This window comes from Papio anubis, chromosome 2, assembly GCF_008728515.1.
Source record: "Papio anubis isolate 15944 chromosome 2, Panubis1.0, whole genome shotgun sequence".
Classification (NCBI taxonomy): Eukaryota; Metazoa; Chordata; class Mammalia; order Primates; family Cercopithecidae; genus Papio; species Papio anubis.
The window spans coordinates 152826044-152844858 of NC_044977.1; the positions used below are offsets into that span (position 1 = coordinate 152826044).

An 18815-nucleotide genomic window follows, 5' to 3' on the forward strand; every position below is an offset into this window, starting at 1 on the left:
AGGCAGGCTAATCACAATGTCAGGAGTTCGAGACTAGCCTGGCCAACATGGTGAAACTCCGTCTCTACTAAAAATACAAAAAATTAGCCGGGCATAGTGGTGGGTGCCTGTAATCTCAGCGGAGTCTGAGACAGGAGAATAGCTAGAACCTGGGATGCGGAGGTTGCAGTGAGCAGAGATCACTGCACTGCACTCCAGCCTGGTCAACAGAACAAGAACCTGTCTCAAAAAAAAAAAAAAAGAATATTTACTAAGCATCTACTATTTGTCAGGCACTAATCTTGGTCCTGGGGAGGCGGCAGTAGATAAAATACAAATATGACGAGACTGGATCGTTTGATCCCAGATAGCCTCCCTGCCTTTTTTTTTTTTTTTTGGAGACAGAATCTCAATCTGTTGCCCAGGCGTGCAGTGGCAGGATCTTGGCTCACTGCAACCACTGCTCCTGGGTTCAATCAATTCTTGTGCCTCAGCCTCCCAAGTAGCTGGGACTACAGAGACGCACAAACACGCCCAGCTAATTTTTTGTATTTTGTTGATAGAAAAGGGGTTTCACCATGTTGGCCAGGATGGTCTCGAACTCCTGTCCTCAAGTGATCCACCTGCCTTGGCCTTGCAAAGTTCTGGGATTACAGGCGTGAGTCACCGCGCCCAGCCCAGATAGTCCTTTTTTTTGTTGATGTTTGTTTGTTTGTTTGAAACGGGTCTTACTCTGTCATCCAGGCTAGAATGCAGTGGCATGATCATAGCTCACTGCAGCCTCAAACTCCTGGGCTCAAGCTATCCATGCCTAGTAGCTGGGACTACAGACATATGTCACTACACTCAGCTAATTAAAAAAAATTTTTTTTGTAAACAGAGGGTCGGTCAGGCATAGTGGCTCATGCCTGTAATCCCAGCACTTTGGGAGGCCAAGGTGGGCGGACCACTTGAAGTCAGGAGTTTGAGACCAACCTGGCCAACATGGTAAAACTCTGTCTCTACTAAAAATACAAAAATTAGCTGGGTGTGGTGGCACGTGCCTGTAATCCCAGCTACTCTACTCAGGAGGCTGAGGCAAGAGAATTGCTTGAACCTGGGATGCGGAGGTTGCAGTGAGCCAAGATGGCACCACTGCACTCCAGCCTGGGTGACACAGCAAGACTCCGTCTCAAAAAAAAGGAAAAAAAAAAAAGGCCGGGCTCTGTGACTCACGTCTGTAATTTCAGCACTTTGGGAGGCTGAGGCAGGTTGATCACCTAAGGTCAGGAGTTCAAGACCAGCCTGGTCAACATGGTGAAACCCCGCCCCTACTAAAACTGCAAAAAAATTAGCCGGACATGGTCTATAGTCCCAGCTACTCAGGAGACTGAGGCAGAAGAATGGCTTGAACCTGGGAGGCAAAGGTTGCAGTGAGCCAAGATCATGACACTGCATTCCAGCCTGGGTGACACAGTGAGAGACTCTCTTCAAAAAAAAAAAAAAAGACAGGGTCTATTTCTGCTAGTTCTGTTTCAAGTTCAAGGTCAGGCTGGTCTTGAAATCCTGACCTCAAAAGGTCTTCCTGCCGCCGGGCGCGGTGGCTCAAGCCTGTAATCCCAGCACTTTGGGAGGCCGAGACGGGCGGATCACGAGGTCAGGAGATCGAGACCATCCTGGCTAACACGGTGAAACCCCGTCTCTACTAAAAATACAAAAAATTAGCCGGGCGTGGTGGCGGGCGCCTGTAGTCTAGCTACCGAGACTGTGAGAGGTGGGAGAATGGCGTGAACCCAGGAGGCTTGCACAGTGAGCGAGATCTGGCCACCGCACTCAACCCTGGGAGACCTGTGAGACTCCGTCTCAAAAGGTCTTCCTGCCTATGGCTCCCAAAGTGTTGAGATTATAGGTGTGAGCTGTTGTGCCCTTTTAAAGCCGCATATACATTCTATGTTTATAAGTGATATTAGCAGTAATCAGGCATTTGTGAAATTACCTTGCCTGAAGAAAAGGCAGAAATTCAAAAATGGTTTTTGCTTCACCCTCCCCATCCAATGTCACTGCCCTGTCATCTGGTCCTGAAGTTTAATTTTCTGGCCGGGCGCGGTGGCTCAAGCCTGTAATCCCAGCACTTTGGGAGGCCGAGATGGGCGGATCACGAGGTCAGGAGATCGAGACCATCCTGGTGAACACAGTGAAACCCCGTCTCTACTAAGAAATACAAAAAATAGCCGGGCGAGGTGGCGGGCGCCATCCCAGCTACTCGGGAGGCTGAGGCCGGAGAATGGCGTGAACCCGGGAGGCGGAGCTTGCAGTGAGCTGAGATCCGGCCACTGCACTCCAGCCTGGGCTACAGAGCGAGACTCCGTCTCAAAAAAAAAAAAAAAAAAATTTTCTGTTGCAGAATTTGTCTTTTAAGTGGCTGCTGCTCACCCTTCCCTCTTCCCCCCTGTTCTCCATCTGCTTTTTACTTTCTGTCCTTTCCCTCCCAAGACTGACGGCCTTGGCACATGTGACTGGGTCATTTTTTTTTTTTTTTAAGAGATGGAGCCTCACTCTGTCACCCAGGCTGGAGTGCATTGGTGTGATCTTGGGTCACTTCAACCACTGCCTCCTGGGTTCAAATGATTCTCCTGTCTCAGCCTCCTGAGTAGCTGGGATTACAGGTGCACACCACCATGCCCGCCTAATTTTTGTATTTTAAGTAGAGATGGTTGCTATGTTGGCCAGGCTGGTCTTGAACTTCTGACCTCAGGTGATGCTGCCCACCTCGGCCTTGCAAAGTGCTGGGATTACAGGCATGAGCCACCATGCCTGGCCTTGTGCTAATTTTTTTTTTCTTTTTTTGAAACAGAGTCTTGCTCTGTTGCCCAAGCTGGAGTGCAGTGGTGTGATCTCAGCTCACAAGAACCTTCACCTCCTGGGGTCAAGCGATTCTCTTGACTCAGCCTCCCGAGTATCTGGGATTACAGGTACCTGCGATCATGCCTGGCTAATTTTTGTATTCTTGTAGAGATGGGGTTTCCCCATATTGACCAGGCTGGTCTTGAACTCCTGACCTCAGGTTATCTGCCCACCTTGGCCTCCCAAAGTGCTGGGATTACAGGCATGAGCCACTGTGCCCAGCCCCTTGTGCTGATTTTTGAAGGCATTTGAAGAAGTGGAGAAACAGAGGCAGCAATCTTTGGTGTTCTTCAGCTTGTAGATGTATCACTCCAACTTTTGCCTCCTTCTTCACATTACCCTCCTCTCTATGTTTCTCTGTGTCATATCTCTCTTTGCCTTTCTCTTATAAGGACACTTGTCAATGGGTTTGGACCCATCCTACATCCAGGATGAACTCATCTTTCAAGTTTCTTATTATTGGCTGGGTGTGGTGGCTCACACCCGTAATCCCACCACTTTGGGAGGCCGAGGCAGGCAGATCACCTGAGGTCAGGAGTTCAAGACCAGCCTGGCCAATATGGTGAAACTCCGAATCTAAAAAAATACAAAAATTGTCGGGGCATGGTGTCGGGTGCCTATAATCTCAGCTATTCGGGAGGCTGAGGCAGGAGAATTGGTTGAACTCAGGAGGTGGAGGTTGCAGTGAGCAGGCGAGATTGCACCATTGCACTCCAGCCTGGGCAACAGAGCAAGACTCTCCCTCAGGAAAAAAAAAAAAAAAAAAGGCGGCCAGGCAGGGTGGCTCACACCTGTAATCGCAGCACTTTGGGAAGCTGAGGCGGGTGATCTGAGGAGTTCGAGACTAGCCTGGCTAATATGGTGAAACCCCATCTCTACTAAAAATAAGAAAATTAGCTGGGTGTGGTGGCACGAGCCTGTAGTCCCAGCTACTTGGGAGGCTGAGTCAGGATAATCACTTGAACCCAGGAGGCAGAGGTTGCAGTGAGCTGAGATCATGCCACTGCACTCCAGTCTAGTGACAGAGCAAGACTCCGCCTCATTTAAAAAAAAAAAAAAAAAAAGAGATTCTTATTTCTGGCCATGGTGACTCATGCCTACAATCCCAGCACTTTGGGAAGTTGAGGTGTGTGGATCGCTTTAGCCCAGGCATTCAAGATCAGCCTGGCCAACACAGTGATACCCTATCTGTACAAAATATAAAAACAAAATTAGCCAGATGTGGTGGTGTGGGCCTGTAGTCCCAGGTACTCTGGAGGCTGAGGCATGAGAATCAATTGAACCTGGGAGGCGGAGGTTGCAGTGAGCCGAGATCATGCCACTGCACTCCAGCCTGGTTGACAGAGTGAGACTATTTTTCAAAAGACAAGACAAGACAAGACAAGACAAGACAAGACAAGACAAGACAAGACACGACACGACACGACACGACACGACACGACACGACACGAAGAAACACAATAAGGCTGGGCATGGTGGCTCACACCTGTAATCCCAGCACTTTGGGAGGCTGACGTGGGAAGATCACAAGGTCAAGAGATTGAGATCATCCTGGCCAACGTGGTGAAACCCTGTCTCTACTGAAAATACAAAAAAAAAAAAAAAATTAGCTGGGTGTGGTGATGCGCCCCTTTAGTCGCAGCTACTCGAGAGGCTGAGGCAGAAGAATCGCTTGAACTCAGGAGGCAGAGGTTGCAGTGAGCCGAGATCATGCCACTGCCTGGCGACAGAGTGAGACTCCAACTCAAAAAAAAAAAAAAAAAAGAAAAGAAAAGAAAAAGAAAAAAACTACAATAGATGGAAGAGAATTGCAGAAAAATATGGCAAACACATTATATCTCTTTTCAAAAATAAAAATAAAAAAAATTACTCAAGAGATCCACCTACCTTGGCCCCCAAAGTGCTAGGATTGCAGATGTGAGCCACCACACCTGGCCAACACATTATATCTCTAACATAAAAGAGGTTCTATAAATGGATTTTAATTTAATTAATTAATTTTTTTTTCCGTTTTTGAGATGGAGTCTAGCTCCGTCGCCCAGGATGGAGTGCAGTGGCACCATGTTGGCTCACTGCAACCTCCATCTCCTGGGTTCAAGCAATTCTGTCTCAGCCTCCTGAGTAGCTGGCACTACAGGTGCCCGCCACCATGGTCGGCTAGTTTTTGTATTTTTAGTAGAGACAAGGTTTCACCATGTTGGTCAGGCTGGTCTCGAACTCCTGACCTCAGGTGATCCGCCCGCTTCTGCCTCTCAAAGTGTGGGATTATAGGCGTGAGCCACAGCACCCGGCCATGCATTTCTATTATTTATTTATTTATTTTTGAGACAGAGTCTTGCACTGTTGCCCAGGCTGGAGTGCAGTGGCATAATCTTGGCTCACTGCAACCTCTGCCTCCTGGGTTCAAACGATTATCCCGCCTCAGCCTCCCGAGTAGATGGGCTCACAGGCCTACACCACCACGCCCGGCTAATTTTTGTATTTTTAGTAGAGACGAGGTTTTACCATATTGGCCAGGCTGGTCTTGAACTCCCGGCTTCAGGTGATTCACCTGCCTCGGCCTCCCAAAGTGTCAGGACTACAGGCGTGAGCCATCATGCCCAACCTATTGTGTTTTTTCTTTTTCAAAACTTGTCACTGTGAGGTCATGCAAAAACTTCAAAATATTTATGTAGGCAAATATTTTTCTTTTTTTTATAATAGTTCTGGGCTTCCTGTCTTGCTTTAAATTTCTGCCTCACTGGCCAGTAATCCCAGCACTTTTGGGAGGCTGAGGCGGGCAGATCACCAAGTCAAGATATGGAGACCATCCTGGCCAACACAGTGAAACCCCGTTTCTACTAAAATACGAAAAATTAGCTGGGCGTGGTGGTGCGCACCTGTAGTCCCAGCTACTTGAGAGGCTGAAGCAGGGGAATCCCTTGAACTCAGGAGGCGGAAGTTGCAGTGAGATGAGATCGTGTCACTGTACTCCAGCCTGGCGACAGAGCAAGACTCCGTCTCAAAAAAGAAAAAAAAAAAAATTAGGCGTGTGTGGTGGTGGACACCTGTAATCCCAGCTACTCTGGATGCTGAGGCAGGAGAATTGCTTGAACCTGGGAGGTGGAGGTTGCCATGAGCTGAGATGGTGCCACTGCACTCCAGCCTGGGCAACACAATGAGACTCTGTCTCAAAAAAATTTTTTTTTTCCTCTTAAGTTTTTGTTTTGTAAATTTTTGTATTTTTAAATTCTGGATTTTTTTTTTCTTCTTCTTCCCAGACAGGGTCTTGCTCTATTTCCCAGGCTGGAGTGCAGTGGCGCTATTGCACTATCTCGAGTAACACCAGCCTCGACTTCCCAGGCTCATGTGATCCTCCCACCTCAGCCTCCCAAGTAGCTGGGACAACAGATGCACATCACCACACTCACGTCACTTTTGTTAGTCTCGCTATATTGCCCAGGCTGGGTTTGAACTCCTGGGCTCAAGTGATCTGTCCACTTCGGCCTCCTAAAGTGTTGGTATTACAGGTGTGAGCCACCACTCCCAGCCTCTTCTGGAATTTATTTTTGAATGTTCTTGCTTTAAATGGAAAGTCAATTAAAACCAGGATCATTGGCCGGGCGCGGTGGCTCGTGTCTGTAATCCCAGCACTTTGGGAGGCCGAGGCGGGCGGATCACCTGAGGTCGGGAGTTCGAGACCACCCTGACCAACGTGGAGAAAACCCGTCTCTACTAAAAATACAAAACTAGCCGGGCGTGGTGGCGCATGCCTGTAATCCCAGCTACTCAGGAAGGTTGAGGCAGGAGAATCGCTTGAACCAGAGAGGCGGAGGTTGCGGTGAGCCAAGATCGTGCCATTACACTCCAGCCTGGGCAACAGCAGCAAAACTCTAATTCAAAATATATAAATAAATAAATAAATAAATAAATAAAACAAACCAAAATTAAAAAAAAACTAGGATCATTTCTCAAATAAACTATTGGTTTGTCACTTAATTGATTTGTCACGTTTGCTTTTTATTATATTGTACTTCTAGATTTTATCCCTGACTACTCAGCTGTTTGTCCAGGGTAACATAGGAGCATTACGTTAGAATATAGTAGCGTTGGAGTGGGTTAAAATGTTGGTTCTCGGTAAGTAAAATTTATGTGTCCCACCAGAAAGAGGACTGTGATATTTCGTGGTTGAGGTCATAGGTAACAGGAGACAAGGTAGGCAAAAAGGGGTAAAGTTTAAGGCTCTACAGACAAATGTTAGGTGCTGTTATTGCAAAATTGAACAAAGAACAAGAATCTTGGGCTTGAAACGCTGGACTTTTCCCTTGAAACAACCATTCACAGTATAGGGACTGAAGGGTCAGCTGTGAGGCAGCCGAGCTAGCGCCCTATCCCCACAAAGGGAGTAAAAGACCACGACGGGTAGCGGGAAAAAAATAAGTGCTGCGTCCAAGAATTCAGGAGTCAGTCCATGTCGCAGAACAGGGAGAAGGACTGGGAAGAAAAGGCTAGCAAGGAACCTAGGAACAGAGGAGTCTCTCGGGAGGAGGTTATGGAAGGCGCAGCGGGCGATGGGTCTCTCCTGAAGGCGGCTTGCCGGGGATTCCCTATTCCGCAGGCCTCTGGGAGACCCAGAGAGTTAGGAAAGGCCGTGCAGCAGCGTCGCAGCCCGGCTGGCAGCGGGAGAGGGATAGGCAGTGAGGCCTCTCCCCACGCCCTGCCAGCCCAGCTGCCGCCGCCGCCACCGCGGGGCCCGGGATTGGCCCGAGGGCGGTGCAGGGCGGGGCGGGGGCTGCTGGGATGACGGCCTGAGAGGCTCGCGCGCGCGCACACGGGCGCGGGTACGGCGGCGGCGCGCGCGTGCTCCGTCGGCCTGTGCGGCTGCTGCGGCGGAGCGGGCCATGGCAGTGGGAGGCGGGCGAGTGTAGTGCTGCGCGGGGCAGGCGGGAGGTGGATCGAGAGAGGTAGGGATGGGGGCGCCGGAGCGGAGCGGTTGCGGCGGCCTGGGCTGCTGACCGCGCACTTGGAATAGTAGCAGGCGGCGGCGGCGGCGGAGCGCCAGGCAGGTGAGTGCGGCGGCGCGGGACCCGGATGCGGCGCGGCTGAGGGGCGGCTGGGTCGCGGCGCCGGCTGCGGTGCCCCCGGGCGGGCTGGCGGTGCGCTCTAGCTTGCTGATACCTGCGGTGCTGGCGACTCTTGTGGTCGCACCGCGCTTCCTGCCAGCTTGGAGGATAACCGCCTGCCGGCCGGTGGGGGCGCCTGGCTTGGTTGCGGCCCGCCCGGGGCTCTCCAAGGTGAGTGGCGCCCCCCGGCCCCCGGGCGGCAGAGACACTGCCGGGCGTCCCGGGCCACTGGCGCTTTGGGTCCCGTTCCTGATGGGCGTCTCTGTGGAGAGACGGCGTCGCGTGTATATGCGGACATCTCCGGAACTTCCCGACCCTCAGGTGCCTTTTTGCGCAGAAGTGTATTTCAGAGGCGTGGACCCAGGGTTATTAGGTTACGAACGTGTTTTCGAATCCCAACGCCGAAGCTGACCAGTCCTGGGGCTTTGGACCAAAATATCCTGATGTGTTAAATGGAAATAATAATACATACACCATAGGGTTGTTTTGAGGTTAGGCATAACTGAACAAGTGCTAAGTAAATGATATCCCTGCTGCAGCATCTCGTGTTAGCTATTGCTAATTCCTGGATGCTGGCGTGCGTTTGGGGGCACAGTTATTTCCGATCTGCTCTGGTGTTGCAATAACCGATACTGGAGTTGCTTAATATTGGAGCCTGTTACCTCGCAGTGGCCGAAATAGAATCCTATAGTCTCTTTACTAGAATCCTGCAGTCTCTTTTCCCGCAGGGGCTGAATTGGAAGCCTGTCTCAGATACTGAGTGGGAATTACTGCTGAAATGAAACCAAGCGAATTCGGGATTCGCTTAGGATGAAAGATGGTGGGACATAAACTTAAAGTGCTTTGCTGTTTCATCTCAAGTGACGCTTGAACTCTGCCACTTGTTACAGAGTATAAACACACGAAGAGTATGGAAACAGACTCTTTTTTCTGCATTGCTACATCCAAAGGGAGTGACAAGTGCTTTTGTAAACATCATTGTGGGCAGTGTGACTGTCTGGTGAAGTCATGATAATTAAATAAGATGAGTACTTATTTTGAAGCACTGAATGGAAGTTTGGAGATAAGATTCGTAATAAAATTATCTCCAACGAGTCAGAGGTCTCAGCAGATCATTAATCATTTGGGGATTTTCATGCTACATTGTAAGATTTTATGGTAAAAGCAGAACTGTTTAAGTCATAATAATTTAGCACCGGAACGGGTGGTCAGATAAGGATCTTAGCCCAGTTTCAGAATCCAGGTATGGAAGAAAGTACAATCTTTTTTCTGACAGGGCCCTTTGGCTCACGCCTATAATCCCAGCACTTTGGGAGGCTGAGGCGGGCGGATCGCTTGAGCCCAGGAGTTCGACACCAGCCCGAGCAACATGGCGAAACCCGTCTCTACCAAAGACACAACAATTAGCCGGGCGTGGTGGGGTGCGGCCTGGTGGAGGGCGCCGTGGCGGGCACCTGTAATCCCAACTACTTGGGAGGCTGAGGCAGGAGAATCCCTTGAATCCGGCAGGCGGAGGTCGCAGTGAGCCGAGATGGCACCACTGGACTCCAGCCTGGGCAACAGAGCAATAACCTGTCTCAAAAAGAAAAAAAAAAAAATCTTTTTGAGACCGAATCTTTCTTTTTTTTTTTCAATTGTTTTTTGAGACAGGGTGTTGCCCTGTCGCCCAGGCTGGAGTGCAGTGTCGCCATCTTGTCTCACTGCAACCTCAGCCTCCCGGGTTCAATCGATCCTCCTGCCTCAGCCTCCCTAGTAGCTAAGGCTACAGGCGCGTGCCACCACGCCCAGCCAATCTTTCATTTTTTTTTTTTTTTTTTTTGAGACGAAGTTTCCCTTTTGTTGTGTAAGCTGGAGTGCAATGATGCGATCTCCGGCTCACTCAATGTCTACCTCCCGGGTTCAAGCGATTCCCCTGCCTTAGCCTCTCGAGTAGCTGGGATTACAGGCATGTGCCCCACACCCCGCTAATTTTGAATTTTTTTATTTTTTATTTTTTTTTTAGTAGAGACGGGGTTCTCCATGTTGGTCGGGGTGGTCTCGAACTCCCAACCTCAGCTGATCCTCCTGCCTCGGCCTCCCAAAGTGCTGGGATTACAGGCGGAAGCCACTGTGCACCGCCCCGTCTTTGTATTTTTGGTAGAGAGGAGGTTTCGCCATGTTGGCCAACCTGGTCTTGATCTCCTGGGCTCAAATGATCCACTGGGCCCAAATGATCTGCCAGCCTTGGCCTCCCAAAATGCTGGGATTACAGGCATGAACCACAGCCACCAGCCAAAAGTGAAAATCTTAAAGGTTTAAACAGATTGTATTCACTAAAGCCGAAATGACTTAAGAAACAAAAATCTAGTTTACACCACTGATTCACACCCTGAGTCCACCACCTTCGGAGTGTTTTTTAGAAGTGTTGAAAATCAAGTTGGGTTTTGATTTGTCATTTTTCACCTCTTGCCTATCTTTCTTGGTGTTCTTAGAGACTCATCCATAAAGGCTTTTGCTTCAACTTGCTTTGTGAATGTCAGCCAACTATATGGAAAAAAGTTAAAAACGAACACTGTAGTCTAAATTATGTTCTTTCTTGAGGTTTTCCCGGTTGTCTAGCTTAGACTATTGGACTCAACAGTAGAACTACTGCTAGCTACTGTGAAAAGGCTGGGAGTCAGAAGTCACCTCTTGGTTTTAGGCCTCAACCTGGGTAAAAACAGCTGGGGCTGTGGGGATGTTACCCAGTCTTACGGGCCTCTGTTTTGTTTGTTTGTTTTGAGACAGAGTCTCGCTCTGTCACCCGGCTGGAGTGCAATAGCATGATCTCCGCTCACTGTGACTTCCCGGGTTCCAGGGATTCTCCTGCCTCAGCCTCCAAATTAGCTGGGACTACAGGTGCACACCACCACACCCAGCTACTTTTTGTATTTTTAGCAGAGATGGGGTTTCACCATGTTGGCCAGGATGGTCTCAATCTTTTGACCTCATGATCTTCCCGTCTTGGCCTCCCAAAGTGCTGGGTTTACAGGTGTGAGCCACTGTGCTCGGCCCCAATAAGTAAATAATTTACTTATTTTATATTTTATATTTTATAATTTATTTATTTATTTATTTATTTGAGATGGAGTCTCGCTCCGCCCAGGCTGGACTGTAGTGGCGCGATCTCGGCTTACTGCAAGCTCCGCCTCCCGGGTTCACGCCATTTTCCTGCCTAAGCCTCCTAAGTAGCTGGGACTACAGGCGCCCGCCACAGCGCCCGGCTAATTTTTTGTATTTTTAGTAGAGACGGGGTTTCACCGTGTTAGCCAGGATGGTCTCGATCTCCTGACCTCGTGATCCGCCCGCCTCGGCTTCCCAAAGTGCTGGTGCTGGGATTACAGGCGTGAGCCACCGCACCGGGCCGGCTATTTATTTATTTTTGAGACGGAATTTTGCTCTTGTTGCCCAGGCTGGAGTGCAATGCGCGATCTCTGCTCACTGCAACCTTTGCCTCCCGGGTTCAAGCAATTCTCCTGCCTCAGTTTCGCAAGTCGTTGGGATTACAGGCGGCTGCCACCATGCCCAGCTAATTTTTTGTATTTTTGGTAGAGCGGGGTTTCTCCATGTTGGTGGCCAGGCTGGTCTTGAACTCCTGACCTCAGGTGATCCTGCCGCCTCAGCCTTCCAAAGTGCTGGGATTACAGGCGTGAACCACCGCGCCCGGCACTATTTTTTATTTTATTTTATTTTGTTTTGTTTATTTAGAGACGGAGTCTCACTCTGTCGCCCAGGCTGGAGTGCAGTGGCGCGATCTCGCCTCACTGCAAGCTCCGCCTCCTGGGTTCACGCCATTTTCCTGCCTCAGCCTCCCCAGTACCTGGGACCACAGGCGCCGGCCACCACGCCCGGCTAATTTTTTGTATTTTTTCAGTAGAGACGGGGTTTCACCATCTTAGTCAGGGTGGTCTTGATTTCCTGACCTCGTGATCCACTCGCCTTGGTCTCCGGAAGTGCTGGGATTGCAGACGTGAGCCACCGCGCCCCGCCCCGATTTGAGACGGAAGTCGTGCTCTGTCGTTAAGGCTGGAGTGCAGTGGCGCCATCTTGGCTGGCTGTGACCTCCGCTTCCTGGGTTCAAGCAATTCTGCCTCAGCCTCCCGAGTATCTAGGATTACAGGCGTGCGCCACCACGTCTGGCTAATTTTTTGTGTTTTTAGTGGAGACGGCATTTCACCATATTGGCCAGACGGGTCTGGAACTGCCGACCTCAGGTGATCCGCCTACCTCGTCCTCCCAAAGTGCTGGGGTTACAGGCGTGAGCTACCGCGCCTGGCCCCCTTTTTTTAATTTACAGAATTTGGATGACTGTGTGGTGGGCAGGGGGTGGTTGTGGTGGTGTACTAGAAAATCGCATTATATAAAGGAACCTTCTAGGATACTCGAGTTTTATGGCTTTCCTCCTGTTCACTCTCTTGACTTTTCCTTCTCTTGTTGAGTTCAAAACATTCTAATGTCCCAGGGCTTCCGACATGTCCCTATTCCTTTCTCTACCTGTGTTCTTCCTGAATGATCTCATGTTGTCCTGTCCTGTGGTTTATTTATTTTTAGTAGAAAAACTAAAAGTAAGTAAATTGTTGTTAAGTGCTGTTGCCTCTCAGATTTTTATCTCTAGTCCTGAACTTCAGTCTTCTGCCTGCCTACATGACCTCTTAATTTCGTCTGTTTTTAGGCATCTTTCAATGTAACAGGTTCACATGGAGCTCTTGATTCCCGTTCCTGTTCCTTCCCTAGCAGTTTTCTTTCTTTCTTTCCTTTCTGTCTCTCCTTCCTCTCCTTCTTCTCCCCTCCCCGAGTGTTGCTGTTGTTGCCCAGGCTGGAGTGCAGTGGCGCGATCTCGGCTCACTGCAACCCCCACCTTCCTGTTTCAGCGGTTCTCCTGCCTCAGCCTCCCTAGTAGCTGGGATTACAGGCACCCACCACCATGTCCCTCTAATTTTTGTATTTTTAGTAGAAATATGGGTTTCACTATGTTGGCCAGGCTGGTGTCGAACTCCTGGGCTCAAGTGATCCGCCCACCTTGGCCTTCCAAAGTGCTGGGATTACAGGTGTGAGCTACCGTGCCCAGGTTTTTTTTTTTTTTTCTGAGACGGAGTCTAGCTCTGTCGCCCAATCTGGAGTGCGGTGGCGCCATCCTGGTTCACTGCAACCCCCGCCTCCCGGGTTCAAGGGATTCTCCTGCCTCAACTTCCTGCATAGCTGGGATTACAGGCGCGCACCACCACTCCCGGCTAATTTTTGTATTTTTAGTAGAGACAGGTTTCACTATATTGGTCAGGCTGGTCTCAAACTCCTGACCTTGTGATCTGCCCGCCTTGGCCTCCCAAAGTGCTGGTGATTACAGGCGTGAGCCACCGAGCCTGGCCAGCGCTTTTCTTTTCCCCTCGCCCCAGCAAGCCAGAGGGAGTCTTGCTCTGTCACCCAGGCTGGAGTGCAGTGGTGCGATCTCGGCTCACTGCAATCTCCCCCTCACTGCAACCTCCGCCTCCTGGGTTCGAGCGATTCTCCTGTCTTAGCCTCCCAAGTAGCTGGGATTATAGGCGCAAGCCACCACGCCCGGCTAACCCTAGTAGTTTCCATGTCATAATAGCACCCCTCTGCCCCACTTCCCATCCGGTTTGAGTGTAAAATATAGTGGTTATGTTCAATTTATCCCTTTGTCTCCTCCTCCCTCACTGTACACACAGCCAGTCCTTGAGGACACTGAATTTTACTTCCAAAATATATCCTACATATGTTTATTTTCATTTTATTTTTATTCCCACTACCCCAATTCTTCCTGGGTAGTGCCTTCCTAACTGGTCTCCTTGCCTCTGTTCTTACTCTATTTTTCACACAGCAGTCAGAGTGATTTTTACTTATTCTGTTCCAGTGGATTTTCATTACCCTAAAGTAAATCCCAAACTTTATCTGCATGCCAGCGAATTATTGTTTATTTTTATTGTATTTTATTTTTAAAATAGAGATGGGATCTTGCTATGTTTCTCAAGGGTCTTGAACTCGTAGGCTGAAGCAATCCACCCATCTCAGCCTTTATTTATTTTTATTAAATTTTTGTTTTATCTGTCATAATCTGAGTGCTAAAAAAATATATATATATATATAAAAATTTGGCTGGACACGGTGGCTCACGCTTGTAATTCCAGAACTTTGGGAGGCCGAGGTGGGCGGATCACCTAAGGTCAGGAGTTCGAGACCAGCCTTGCCAACATGGCGAAACCCATCTCTACTAAAAATACAAAAAAAAAAAAAAAATTAGCTGGGCATGGTGGCATGTGCCTGTAATCCCAGCTACTCTGGAGGCTGAAGCAGGAGAATCGCTTGAACACGGGAGGCGGAGTCTGCAGTGAGCCAAGTTGCACCATTGCACTCCAGCCTGGGCAACAAGAGTGAAACTCCATCCCAGAAAAAAAAAAATTTTTTTTAGAGGCGGGGTCTCCTTATGTTTCCCAAGCTGGAGTTCAGTGGCCATTCACAAGTGGTATCATAGGGCACTACAGCCTTGAACTTCTGGTATCGAGTGATCCTCCTTCCTCAGCCTCCCCAGTAGCTTTAGGCACATTTCGCCTCTCCCAGCTTGCTTATTTTCTTGTTCATTTATTTATGGTCTTTTTCCTCCAATATAATATAAGCTCCATGATGGCAGGGACCTTGTCTTCCCTGGAGTATTTTCAGGAACCAGAACAATGCCTGGAAAATTTAGTTAATGTTGAGTGAATAAATGTAGGAATGAAATTAGTTATAAAATCTTTTGACTGAATGTACAATGTGTATCCTGAACACATTCCCCCTTTTTTGGTTCCAGATTTGGGCAAATTAGAGAGTAACCAGAGACCCTAGAGTTACTATTCTATCGGGTACCTTTTTTTTTGAGACTGAGTCTCGCTCTATTGCCCAGGCTGGAGTGCAGTGGCGCGATCTCATCTCACCGAAAGCTCCGCCTCCCAGGTTCACGCCATTCTCCTGCCTCAGCCTCCTGAGTAGCTGGGATTACAGGTGCCCACCACCACGCCCAGCTAATTTTTTTTGTAGTTTTTTAGTAGAGATGGTGTTTTACAGTATTAGCCAGGATGGTCTCGATCTCCTGACCTCGTAATCCACCCGCCTTGGCCTCCCAAAGTGCTGAGATTACAGACGTAAGCCGCTGCACCTGTCCAGGAATTTTTAGTTTAATTAGACAACTTAGTTTTTGAATCTGAGACCCTCTCGTTGCATGCGTGTGGGAGAGAGTGTATATGTTGTAAGAATGTATGTGTATGTATGCTCTGAACTATTTGGTTTAGAGTTACCATATGTCTTTTTTTTTCCTCAATAACTTTGCTTTGATGGGTCTCAAAATTCTGTGACCAATTTTTGGTGCAGTTGTTTCCATTAAAAACTACTGATTTCAAAAGCTAGTAATTTTAAACTGCCACATTCCAAAAAAAACAAAAAACAGAAACCCAAAATGGTCCATAACACATTCTCCTTTTCTTCTGAAGGGTTTACGGTGCATTGTTATCGTTAACCAGTTTACTGTTAAACCTAAATGGCTGATTGAAACAAACAGTTCTGAGGCTGTTCTTCCACCACCGATTAAGACTGAGGTGGCAGGTATTAGGGATAATATTCATTTAGCCTTCTGAGCTTTCTGGGCAGACTTGGTGACCTTGCCAACTCCAGCAGCCTTGTTGTCCGCTGCTTTGATGACACCCACAGCAACTCTCCGTTTCATATCATGAGCAGCAAAATGACCCAGAGGAGGACAGTCCTAGAAGCTCTCAACATACATTGGCTTGCCAGGAACCATATCAACTATGGAAGCATCACCAGACTTTGAGAATTTAGGGCCATCTTCCAGCTTCTTACCAGAATGGTGATCAATCTTTTTTCATCAGGTCAGCAAACTTGCAAGCAATGTGAGCTATGTGACAATCCAGTACAGTGGCATAGCCAGCACTGATTTGGCCTGGATGGTTCAGGATAATTACTTGAGCAGTGAAGCCAGCTGTTTCCATTGGTGGGTCATTTTTGCTGTCACCAGCAACATTGCCATGATGAACATCTTTGACAGACACATTCTTAACATTAAAGTCCACATTGTCTGCAGGAAGAGCTTCACCCAAAGCTTAATGGTGCATTTCAACAGACTGCTTCACTTGTAACATTGACTGGAGCAAAGGTGACCACCATTCCAGGTTTGAGAACACCAGTCTCCACCTGGCCTATAGGCACAGTACCAATACCACCAGTTTTGTAGACATCCTGGAGAGACAGATGCAAGGGTCTGTCAGTTGGATGAGTTGGTGGTAGGATGCAGTCCAGAGCTTCGAGCAGCATTGTTCCCCTGGCATTGCCATCTTTATAGGCGACTTTCTATCCCATGGACCAAGGCATATTATCACTTGGCTTCAGCATGTTGTCACTATTCCTACCAGAAGTTTGCATAAATGCTACTGTATCAGGGTTGTAGCCAGTTTTCTTAATGTAAGTGCTGACTTCCTTAATGATTTCCTTATATCTCTATTGGCTGTAGGATGGCTCAGTGGAATCCATTTTGTTAACACCAACAATTAGTTGCTTCACACTCAGCGTATAAGCCAGAAGGGCATGCTGAAAGGTCTGCCCATTTATGGAGATACTAGCTTTAAATTCTCCAACACCAGCTGCAACAATCGGAACAGCAGTCAGCCTGAGATGTCCCTATTATCATGTTATTGATAAGGTCTCTGTCTTCTGGAGCATCAGTGATAGTAACGTAATACTTGTTGTTCTCATATTTTCATAGGGAGATATCAGTGGTGATACTATGTTCATACTCAGCTTTCAGTTTATCTAAGACCCACCCAGGCATACTTGAAGGAGTCCTTTCCCATCTCCGTAGCTGCCTTCTCAAATCTTTTTTTTTTGACAGAGTCTCACTCTGTCACCCAGATTGGAGTGCAGTGGTGCAATCATGGCCCACTGCAGCCTTGACCGCCCCAGGTTCAAGTGATCCTTCCAGCCTCCTGAGTACTGGGAGTACAGGCATGCACCACTATGCCCGGCTAATTTTTTTTTTTTTTTGGGTGGCATTTTGTAGAGGCAGGGTTTCACCATGTTGCCCAGGCTGTTCTCAAACTCCTGAGCTCAAGTGATCTGCCTGCCTTGGCCTTCCAAAGAGCTGGGATTACAGGTGTGAGTCATGGCACCCAGCCTAGGATCTTTCTTTTTTTTTTTTTTTTTTTGAGACGGAGTCTCGCTCTGTCGCCCAGGCTGGAGTGCAGTGGCGCGATCTCGGCTCACTGCAAGCTCCGCCTCCCGGGTTCACGCCATTCTCCCGCCTCAGCCTCCGAGTAGCTGGGACTACAGGCGCCCGCCACCACGCCGGGCTAGTTTTTTGTATTTTTAGTAGAGACGGGGTTTCACCATGTTAGCCAGGATGGTCTCGATCTCCTGACCTCGTGATCCACCCGCCTCGGCCTCCCAAAGTGCTGGGATTACAGGCTTGAGCCACCGCGCCCGGCCGGATCTTTCTTTTTGACCCCCCTTCTCCCTGAGAATGTATAACTCCTTCATTTCTTTTCTTTTTTTTTTTTTGAGGTGGAGTTTCGCTCTTGTTGCCCAGGCTGGAGTGCAATGGCGTGATCTCAGCTCACTGCAACCTCCGCCTCCCGGGTTCAAGCAATTCTTCTGGTCTCAAACTCCCAACCTCAGGTGGGTCTGCCTGCCTCGGCCTCCGAAGTGTTGGGATTACAGGCGTGAGCCCCAAAGCCTGGCCATATCTCCTTATTTTCTTTTGTATTTCTTAATAGAGACGGGGTTTCACCGTGTTAGCCAGGATGGTCTCGATCTCCTGACCTCGTGATCCGCCCGTCTCGGCCTCCCAAAGTGCTGGGATTACAGGCTTGAGCCACCGCGCCCGGCCTCCTTATTTTCTTTTAACAGCTCCTCAGATGTTTAGCAGATCACATGAGGTTGACCCTTTAACTGGGAGTAGCTAGCTTATTGCTAGAATCAAGAATGTTAATCTCAACAGTCATCTCCTATATTATAGTATTGCTAGAGGTAGGTCTGCACTCAGAATTCTCCCTAGTGCAGACCCAAGAAGGACAGCATCCCTGGTCCTGTAGTTTGTCTTCTGGTGCTTCAGGCATTCGGGAGACCACCAGGCACATGCTGATTTGCCCTCAAGGGAAATGCGATCCTGATTATCCATGCCTGTAGGGGGAGGATTATATGGATTAAACTAAATCCATGGGTAATCCAAAGGCTTTATTTTAAACTACAGTTTAACCACATTCCTGACCACAGTTTTTTCTTGTATTTCTAATAACTAATTTATAATATTTACTGATTTCACATGTATCTCCTTCTCCTGCCACTTAGAAGTAATGGCAGTTGTGAAGCTGAGGAAAGATGGAAGAAGGAGTTAGATAAATCAACCAGCAGATGATTTGGTATTAACTGGGTGGTTTAGCTACAATGCTTTCTAGACCTTGAAGACCTGAATTCCATGAATTCCTTACCTGCTGAGTCATTGGTAACTGTCAACAAGAGGTCAAACTCCATTTTGATACATTTGTACTTTACTTGCTTAAATGATTGAGCTTTTGTGATTTAAGTAATCAGTATTTCAGATTATCAGAATTATAAATATAATCCAATTTAGAGTTTTCCTTTACTGTTTGTTTAATAAGCCTATTGATAGTTTTTTTATTTAAAAAATTTTTTTAATTACTGTTTTTTGAGACAGAGCCTGCTCTGTTGCCAGGCTGGTGTGCAGTGGCACCATCTCAGCTCTCCAACCTCTGACTCCCTGGTTTAAGTGATTCTCCTGCCTCAGCCTCCATTACAGGCATGCGCCACCACGCT

General features: G+C 48.4%; 1 protein-coding gene and 1 pseudogene across 2 annotated transcripts in view; one reads left to right on the forward strand and one right to left on the reverse strand.

Moving 5' to 3' along the window:
• Positions 1-7665: 7665 nt before the first annotated feature.
• The window catches only part of PIK3CB (phosphatidylinositol-4,5-bisphosphate 3-kinase catalytic subunit beta), a 186063-nt gene continuing 174913 nt past the window's right edge, over positions 7666-18815 (forward strand). Inside the window, exon 1 of one of the 2 annotated variants that reach the window (XM_009201618.4) lies at positions 7666-7907. The gene's annotated coding sequence lies outside the window, so the exon portion shown is untranslated. The remainder of the gene's footprint in view (positions 7908-18815) is intronic. The other variant, XM_017955846.2, reaches the window with a different exon arrangement.
• LOC101008346 lies at positions 15570-16943 on the reverse strand (annotated as a pseudogene).